Consider the following 10,991-nt stretch of genomic DNA (forward strand, 5'->3'; position numbering starts at 1 on the left):
ATTTTGTCCAGCGTAATTGAGTAATTTTATGTTTTTTGATTAGAAACCTACTTTTATTAAACTAAACAGCTTATTAATGTAACACAAAGTAATCCTGATTAATAAAGTTGCTATTGTTCAAGCTTTTTAAACTTTTAAAATTAAACAATTGGATTCCAGAGTCATAAACTGCAAAGATCAAGAGAGGTCAACCCCTCTGAGGTGCAATTTGTCTTTTACTTTATGATAAAGACAGTGCTTACATACTCTTAAAGATACCCTTAAAGATAATTACAGAAGTTTATAGTGATGCTATAGTACTAACTTTTAAGGAAAATGTATCAGGTTGCTGCGAATGCAGTAAACTGTTACAAAATTGCTGCACAAATTACAACTAAAAACTAAAATAAAAAACAACCTGAAAAATTGTTTAAATTTTTAATTTAAATTTATTTTATTTTACTTTTATACCTGAAAAAAAATTACTGCAAAATGTAGACACTGGAAATTGTAACATTCACTGAATGATTTCTGTTAAAGATAATATTTATTTAGTTTCGCGATATTTTAATTTTGCTTTTGAATGAAACTGTACATAATTTAATTTAAAGGACTTGACTCAGGATTTGAGATTATTAAAAGGCTCCAAGTTAACTTTCCAATCATCAATATGCATTAGGAAAAACTGGATTAATTGAAAGAATTCAATTCAAAAACTAAGAAAAGAAATTGAAAGAACGTAGAATAATCATATTTTCGATTTACGCTTTTGATACATTTAAAACTTGTCGCCTTTGGCAACCAGCTAGTTTTCTAGGAATGACGGCTGCTTTAATTTTTAATTAACCATTTTATGCAGCATGTACTTCATGATTTCTCTTATCATGAAGTACATGCTGCATATTAATTATTTTTATTTCAAGGCAAGTTATTTTTAAATTTCCAATTTTGATAAACGTGCAACGCGTACCATTTCAGTAGCTTTATATAATTCTGTTCACTGTGCTATGCATCTTCCTAACTTTCTATAATCTCATTTAAAATTTGATGAAATTTTAAAGTTTACTCTTAATTATTTAGTAAAAATAACATGCACATAAGAAAAGTATTAAAATATGCAAAATAATTTTTAAAAATTTATTGTAGTTAGAGAAAAAAAATTGTACAGTTAAATAAAATTATTATCCGTGAAAAAATTATTATATTAATTTTAAAGTGGCAAGGTTTCTGCCTAATTGTTCCAACTTTATAGAAAAAATCTTTTAACTTTTAATTGCTTTTTAATTATGAATCTAATTAAAAAATTCAAAAACTTTGCTTAAAATAGTATCTGATGCTCAAAAAGTAATTATTATCACTGAAAAATTTATTAGAGAAATTTTAAAGCGGCATAAAAAGGGCTTCTGAGCAATTATTCCAATTTTATAGACAATTTTTTTAAAAATTTTAATTACTTTTTAATTATGAATCTAATGAAAAATTTTAAAAATCTTTGTTTAAAGAGAACTTGATGCCCAAAAAATAATTATTATCACCAAAAAATTTATTATAGAAATTTTAAAGTAGTATAAAAATAGTTTTTGAATAACTATGCCAAATTTATAGAATAAAATCTTTAAACTTTTAATTACGTTTTAATTATAAATCTAATTAAAAATTTTAAAATCTTGGTTTAAAGATTACCTGATAATTAAAAAATTATTATTATAGGCAAAAAATTATTATAGAAATTTTAAAGCGGTATAAAAATAATTTCTGACCAATTATTCTAATTTTAGAGAAAAAAAATCTTTAATTATTTTCTAATTATAAATCTAATTAAAACTTTTTAAAAATCTTTGCTTAAAGAGTACTTGATATCCAAAAAGTAATTATTATTACTGAAAAATTTATTGCAGAAATTTTAAAGTGGCATAAACATGCTTTCTGCACAATTATTCCAGTTTTATAAAAAAATCTTTTAACTTTTAATTAGCTTTTAATTATAAATCTAATTAAATAAAATAAAATCTTTGCTAAAGAGTGCCTGATGTCCCAAAAGTGGTTAAATACCAAATTTGGAAAATTTAATCGTCTTCACACCGAGAATTTTTAACAATTCTTATATTATACATAAAAAAAATTATTTGAAAGTACAGCAAGTTGAAATCATACTAAAATAAACAGTTGCTTATTAGTTAATTAGACTTGTTATTTAAAAATAATGAAAAAAAGTTTTAAAAATTTCTTAAAAGAAGCGAACGATAATTCACTTTTTTTTTATTCCCAGAGAATTCCAAATTAAAAGTCATATTGTTTGAAAAAAAATGACAATCTTCCCCAGGTGAGGATCGAACTCACAGCCTCGGCATTACTCGCAGGCACTGCATTATAAGTACCGCGCGCTAACCAATTGCGCCACTGGGGACGGAAGCTTCGCCGCAAGTAAGCAATCGGTTCCAAAGCAATTTTTTTTCCCTTTGGAGGGAAAATGCTTCTGAACGAATAGGGAAGAAATCTGCGGTCAGCGAAGAGTAAAGAGATAAGAATTTACTTTCGCCTGTTTGTGGTTGAAAAGAATTTCCCATCTGAAGGCTAAATATCATTCGGAATCGTGGATTCTGATTTTTAGTATATACAGTTTTAATTTATTAATTGATTGATAATTATAAAACTAAAAAGAGAATTCTTTTAATTTTTAAGAATTTGTAATCTTTTTGAATTTAATAGTTCAAGAAATTTGCGTATTTAATAATTCAACTGTATCTGCTTATTTGTTAGGATTATTTCAGAAAATGCTGAATTATCAGTTAATGACAGTGATTTTGTTGTGGAAAATCATTCTTGTAGTACATTTTTAAATAAATTAATAATATCGTTTATGAGAAATCATTCCGGATTTCAAAATATATTCAGTAAAAGTTACTTTATTTTATTAAAAAAAAAAATTAAAAACTTAATCAAATGCATTTTGAGGACGAAAAAATTTCAAATTATCTTTCATTTCATTCAAAATTTCAAATAATTTTGTATAAATTTCAATAATCATTCATTTTTTAATACATTTCATTTCATTTAAAATTTCAAATAATTTTGTATATAAATTTATAGCACTTTTCTCCGTATTATTTAGACTTTTTTCTGTGTGTTTGCATACATATATTTACATATTTATTTGTATGATTTCTGTATTTGTATTTTGAATGTTTTATTTTTATTTGATCATGCTTCTCCAATTGCATTATAAAATTTACTGTATGTTTCCGTTAGTATAAAAAGCAATTTTTTTAAAAAAAAGTTTGTTTGTATTTATTTATGTATTTTCTTGTTTCCCTCCTTTTTCTTTGCATTTGTACCTGCGTCCTTTATATTTGAAATTTCCTCCACTATCAGTTGTGTACTGACTCATTGGCACACAAGGAGTTTATGCATCAATAATAATAATAAAAGGTGATCTAAAGATTACATCAAATAATTATAAATAAGAATAGCTAATAAGAATTAAAATGAATTAATTGAATAGATGATAATTTATTTGCAACTTTCTACAATACATTTCCCTTGTTTTTAAAATTCATCTTATATTTTTTGAAGTAAGTACAAATATTTTAAAATGAAACATTGCTACATTCTGGGATATTTGTGTTGTTGTTGTTTCTTATGGCACTTGTCATAGACAAGCCCGCAGCCATAGCCAGCGATTTTAAGCGGAGAGAGCGTCTCTTGTTTTTCAGTAGCGCCATCTAGAGCCAAGATTGCGTCTTAGTTACACATGCGTTACACTTGCACAACCCCTTTTTATAGGGGCCACATTCATACACCTCACAGATAGATGAGGAAAAACTATGTCCGAACCGGAACGCCCAGATCACGGGGAAGACGCATTATCCCCATGCCAGGACGCTGGCAGGACACACACACACACACACACACACACACACACACACACACACACACACACACACACACACACACACACACACACACACACACACACACCACATATATATATATATATATATATAAATATAAAAAACAGTTTCGAAATCGCAACTAAAATTTATAACGTATTTAAACTAAAACCAAAAAAGAACTTCAATTTTTTAATTAAACAAGGTATGGTTTGGGATTAATCCTTTGGCTTAAATAAAAATAGAACTTTCCTTGCATATTAGATCACTCAATAGATGGCGCTGGGAGCCTACATTTGTTTGCATAAATTTACCGTTAGTTTTTTAAAAAGCGCGAATCCCAATCCATAGCTTAAAATTTCCTTGACTGTTGATGGTATGTTCTGCCATTTCGTTTTTAATTTTAGTGCTATTTATTGTTATTTTTGTTATTGTATTTTTACTTGGTAGTGGTTATTTTCTTCTAATTTGTTGTGTTGTATTTCCTTTCTGTTAAAATGGTATATCTCTTGGGCATAATTTCAGGGGATATTCGGGTCACGAGGAATCATTATTAGACAAATGTCTGCATTTCCTCACAGAAAAAATCCCTTTCTTTGAATCCCTGCCTGAGGGTGACCCTTGAAAAAGTCTTCAGGCCAGGATTCTTTTTTATATTTTTTATAATTTTTTTGGTTTAATTTTTATTTGATTTTTTGATTTTCCTATTAACTTGATTCTAATACTTTTGTATATATATATATATATATATATATATATATATATATATATATATATATATATATATATATATATATATATATATATAGTTCTAACTTTTTAGATCAAATTTTATAAGATAAGAGTTTGCTTATTAAGTTTTTCTATATGGGTGTCACAATTTTTTATAAGTAACTATTAGGTCCTTTTTCTATCCGCTCTCATGCTGATAACGTCATATAGCGGCATCTCGTACATTTTTGTGGTACTTGCATTGTTGCCATAGGATGATAACCTATTTTAAGCTCAAAATTTTGCGAGATGAGATGATGAATATGAGATGAGGACACACACACACACACACACACACACACACACACACACACACACACACACACACACACACACACACACAAAAAAAAAAAACAAGGATTTTGCAAGGGAAAAAATGTTGGGCGAAGCACAATCTGCCAGATATTTTAATTTATTTGAGTCAGTTTTGAGTTTTTGCATTCGAACTGTGTTTACATGCATGAGAAAGTAAAGATCGATAGTCGGTCAACTATTTGAAAGATTTGTTTCAAAGTTTGATAATAATCTTTAATATTGATGTTAAAACTGTGAAACAATCTCAATTACAAACACTGTAAAATTTTTGAGTTAGCATTCTCATATATATGCGAAAGTATAAATAGACAGACAATTGATCTTTTGACTGAATTGATATCGAATGATACAGATTTACATTATAGATGTTGTACTAAATTTTAATTGTCTAGCTCTTTGAGTGTTGGAGTTATCATCTTCAATCAAACTAACAGAACTAGCCAAACAGAATTCTTCTGAATGGATTTCGTTACAAATTTGATAAAAATCTACAAATTTGGTGAAAAGTTTACAAATTTCATTTGTATAATTCAAAGTGTTTTTTAATTATCCTTTTCATAGACAGACAGACCGAGAACAGACAAACACAATTAAAAAAATGTGTTCCTTGAACTTTGGGAGGACTGAAACTTGGAAATTCATTAAAATCTTGAATTCGAGTTTTTTGATGATGTATGCGAGAAAGGAGCTTTTCAATATTTTTGTATTTTTAATTTCTCATATAAAGCAAGTATAGAGAAATAATCGTAATCGTCACAAAATTCGACTCGAGATTTTGACGAATCTTCTCGTTTCAGATTTCCATGTGTTCCGAAAACACATTTTCTGATATGATGTATGCCGGTTTGTCTTTGAATACAATAACGCAAAAATTCTTTGATCTAGAGAGTAAAAATTTCATATATGGACTATGATTAAATTCGTAGTTTTTTTAGTGATTTTTGAACGAAATCCATTTAAAGGAAATCTAATATGATTTTTCAAATACATATGAGTTACGTCCTTTGGAGTTCGCTCAAAATTTGATGAAAGTTTCAAATTTGGTGTAAAAGTCATATATCAAATTCTATCCTACAAACTCAAGTAAGTCAACGTGTTTACAGAGCAGATGTAATTCCAAATATGTCCTTGTCGGATTCAAGGAGTCTGAAACATAGAGATTTACGGAATCTCGAGTTATATATACGTGTATATATACTTTATATACGAGAAAGCAAAAATACTTTTTATTATTTTAGCCATTGTGGTTATTCACACGTATCTTATAACGATATTAAATATATTTTTTTTTGTATGATAGTCATTGAGGCTTTAATATTAAAAATAAAATTTTAAAATAATATGAATATATTAAAAAAAAAATTCTGAAACATTTTTATACTCTGATATTTTGTAATTTTAAGTTCGATTCTCCTTTAATATTATCCCAATATCTTTGACAATTATAAAGTTTTTTAAAAATTTATGCACCATTTATATAATTTTTTTATATATATTCACGTTAATGTAGTTGATATAAGTTAAATGCGTTGAATAAATTCAGTTTTAAAATTTGATTCTTCATCAACAAATGTTCTTCGTCTTTCCTCCATTTTCACCAGAAAAATTTGCTTAAAGCATTCTCAAGAAAAACAGACAATACGAATGTTAATTATAGAGATAATATTATCTTGACTAATTTTTTTAGAAATTGAATGAAATAATTTTTATAAAAATAATTTTTTTGATAATAAATATGTGAATCTTAAAAGTATGCAATAAGGAAAAGAGTCATTTCAGGTCTTATTTAAAAATGTGTTGTGCGGAATTTAATTACGTTAATTTAAATCCATTTTTCTACAATTCAACAGATTGATTGAGGCGATTAAAATTATATGTGTCAAGCATAAATTCATGATTTTAAGCCCCTTATTTTTCATAAAATTGATTTGCAGCTTTAAAGAAGTAATTCAAGTAATAATTAATTTGGTTTAAAACTCAATTTTTGTGAAGTTTTCCTTTAAAATATTAAACAGTAAGCGATAATTTTTAAAAAAGACTAATTAAAAAATGCCTTTAACAATTAGAAAAAATATTAGGATTTTTTCTTTTGAAAATTATTTTATTTTCTGAAATTCTGACTGATTACCTTTGAGCTTTATTGAAAATCTAAAGCAAACAAATTGTAGTCCTGACGCGGTTGAGTGCACTTGATTTTAAATTTTTTTTCTCTTTTAAATTTATCAGTAAGTGGGAAATGTCACCAGTTCACACTCGAATTACCCTTTTTTTACAATTCTTTTTTTTAAAAATAAATATGTATAAATTTTTAAAAAAAGAATAGAAGTCGATAATGTACATAAATAGGTACTTTCGCCATTACCATACGAATTGACCGCAACGTATTGTATTATTCAAATTTTTTCTATTAGATTACAATTTTGTTATACTCTATTGAGTTTTTCCTATTGTTCACAAAAATGTGAATAATCACAAACTGATAATAATTTATCAGTTTGTGATGTTTAAATTGGCGACAAAAATTGCTCAATCTCAATATTATCTCACATTTCCGGAATAAAACTATTGCATATCTTATCATTTGAGATAGAAAATGATTCAAACATGATAAGCATAAATCAGCCAAATGTATCATTACATTCTAAAGTAACTAAGATCAAAAAATAAAAAATTCTGAATGCACAAAATTTTCTCAGCAATTAATTTTATATTTTCATTTTTTTTGGTACACTTTTCTAATGAAATTTTCTCTCTCTCTCTATTTTTTGCTCTATAGATTATGTATATTGTATTTGTGTCAAATTTATTGAATAATGTATTATTTTAAATTGAATTTCAGATGCTTTTTTTGGTTGTTATTGTATCTGCTATGGTAAATTTTCTAAATTTTGATTGATAATTAGTTTGCTATTTTAATTTTTAAAAATTTTGGTTGACAGATAAATTGCTATTCTAAATTTTTAAAAAATTGTTAGATAAATTTGAATGAAATAGAAATAGTTAATGATTTACATATTTCTGTTTTTTTATTATTTATATTTTACTTAATTTATGAAGATATAGACAAAAGTCGGAAGTAATTTAAATAGTTTGTGATTTTTACTTTCTGCACTACGAAATTTACAAATTAAAAATATTATACCAAAAATCAGTATTCAATCTTATTTTATTGATGTTGCCCTGGTGTACCTTAGTTCATATCACCTATCCAGAAAAACGAGAGAAATCTTATGATTGAAAAAATAGAAGTTTCAATCAGTCTGCTACTATCAAAGCTCATTTAATAGAAGACATTAACTTATCTACTGGTTCACGAACTTCCGAAACCCAACGATATTAGCTCTATATCTGCTAATAATAACTGAACATGTGTGTCTTTGTATGTTTGTATCTGCCTGTTGACACTCTACTGACTAAACAGTTTGATCTAGAGTTATTAAATTTGGTACTGATATATTTTGGAGGTGATTACGACATCAAGGCATTTTTTTGAAAATTTAGTTAATTGAAAATTTATGTTTTCTGTGATATTTCTGAAGGTATTATTATACAAAAATAATTATGATAATTAAATTGTCTTTTCAATGATGACAATTTTGTTGCGATGCCAATTTTTCCTTAATTTAAAAAAAAATATTTATTTTTTGTACTTTTTTCAACAATAAATTTCATTTTTATAATGAAATTCAAATCGTTATTCAATCCCTATTTTTTCCACTATTGTCAGCTGAGTCTGATAGATTCTTTTGATCATCTGCGCAGTTCACGTGAGGAATCAGAAAGTGAAATTGCATTTCTGCAAAAGACAACGATCTATTTGAAATGAATTGCACTTTTAATGGCATTGCGATATCACGTGTTTTGATTCCACAAGAAAGTTTGTTCGATTCATATATAAAATAAGCAGAAAAGGTGCAAAGCTGTTAAAATATGACTTTAATGATTGCGCACAACTTTATACGCAAATATTCATTGTTGGCAGCTAAAATATCAAGTTATGCATCAAGCTGTTATAAGATAAAACATAAGTTAAACATAGTAAACATCTTCAAGCTAATCATAAGAACTTTAATTAAAATTAAACGCAACCAATATTTTCGGTGAAGCTGTTGACTACCAAGGGAGACTAAGAGTATTAAATAAATCTAGATATGTTAAAAAAATACTGATTAATTTTTTAAAATTTTCTCGTATACTTAATATAGAAAAAGTATAGTAATCGTCAAAAAATTCGAACTCAGGATTTTGATGGATCTGCACGTTTTTGACTCCCCTGAATTCGAAGAAGATACTTTTGGAAAATGTCCCCCTGTCTGTGATAATGACAACTATAAAAAACATAAAAAAACAAACAAACAAATAAAAAACACTTTCAGCTGGACGGTTGAAATTTTGTGTACGATCTTCACACCAAATTTGTACATTTTTGCCAACTTTTGTGTTAAAACAAATCTGTTCAGAGAAAGTCTGTGTGTCCAGTTGTTCGAATATAAATTAAAATGATAACTTCAAAACGAAGAGAGCTAGATTGATGAAATTCGGTGCACAGATTTAACATCTTCAGTATAGATGCCAACCAACTTTTGAGCAAAATTCAACAAGGGATTGACCGTCTGTAGGTCTATTCTTTCAGAAACATGTAAGCGCAATAACTTAAGTATATCCAATTTGGTACATGAATCTGCGACTTTAAGTGTAGTTTTAAATAAAAATTTGTTTTCAATCGGTTTGGAAAAACGCTTCTGAAGGCCAAATTCCATTTTTGGATACTTTTAATCAAATGCTAGGGATTTATCGCCAAAACGCTCTCCGAGAATCATATGACAGATTCACAAAAACTGCTGAATTCACAAAAAAGGTTAATATTTCGTGACTATTGTACACCAATGCCATGCAAGCCTGGGATAATATCTTTATTAGAGAAAGTTTAGGGGAGAAAATTCTAGCTAGTTTTTATACAAACTAAAAAAAGTGTCTACCTTGTCATTGTAATCAGTTTTCAAAAAGGTTCAAATTAAAAATTAAAAAAAAACTTTGACGAATATTTGTTTTATAGAATGCACACAGGGAATTGAACTACTTTCATTTCATTTGTTTTTAAAGGAATGTGTAGATAAAATTAGTAACGCGCTGAATGAGCTACGAATTCTGTTTCCCCTACTTACTCATGCATTTCGGTCGGTAACAGGCGAATCGGTTAACCACTCTGTTGTTTTGTAATAGATATCTGTTTGTGCGAAGTGATTAATCAACTTTGATTTTGTGAAATTTAATTTGAAATTGTCTTCACTTGCAGTGACATATTTTACGAAATTCTTTAAAGTATTTTGCACTTTATTTAGAGCTATTTTATTATTTTTACTATTCCAATTGGCTTTCTCTTTTGATGATGTTGAAAATTTAGGAAAAGATTGTTCCTTGGTAATCAACTATTTTTATTTTCATTTATTCAGCAAAAAAAAAAAAGAAAAAAAAAAGAAGTTTGAAATTCATAAGAAAACCCTTTTATTCCAAATATCTGTTCTTTCTTTTTAACATTACGTCTCTATAATAGTCATTTCCTGAGGTATGACTACATGCTTATTTTGTAGTAATTTACAAGACTATCATTATGATGACTTCTGGTAGTATATCGAACATCATCATTATTTTTATTTGTTTTCATACTGCTATAGATAAGAAATTTCATGTTTTATAAATATGATATTACAGCGCAAAATCACAGAAAACTTTAAAGAAATCCTTGTCTAACGATTGTGTTTTATAATGAGCAGAAATTTGTAGGAAACTAAAATATTGTTTTAAAACACGGAAACAGTTAATTCCGTAAAGCAAATATGATTTAATTTTTTAAGTAAACAAGTTTTCTTTATTAATTTGATTTATTATAATCTACATTTGTATAAACTAATTTTAATCATGAGACTTTAGTGTAAATGATGAATTGCTTATGTAACAATTATTCAAGGATTTTAAACATTTTGGGATACACTGTATTTATAATTACTTTTCTGTTTATATTAAATAATGCGAATG

At 27.0% G+C, this 10,991-nt stretch overlaps 1 non-coding gene across 1 annotated transcript; it reads right to left on the reverse strand.

Annotated features, from left to right (window-relative positions):
* Positions 1-2,294: 2,294 nt before the first annotated feature.
* On the reverse strand, positions 2,295-2,386 carry Trnai-uau (transfer RNA isoleucine (anticodon UAU)). The gene is given in 2 exon segments: positions 2,295-2,330; positions 2,349-2,386. It is a non-coding gene; the product is annotated as a tRNA-Ile (tRNA).
* Between the last annotated feature and the right edge of the window lie 8,605 nt (positions 2,387-10,991).

Source organism: Argiope bruennichi, chromosome 8 (genome assembly GCF_947563725.1).
Source record: "Argiope bruennichi chromosome 8, qqArgBrue1.1, whole genome shotgun sequence".
NCBI lineage: Eukaryota > Metazoa > Arthropoda > Arachnida > Araneae > Araneidae > Argiope > Argiope bruennichi.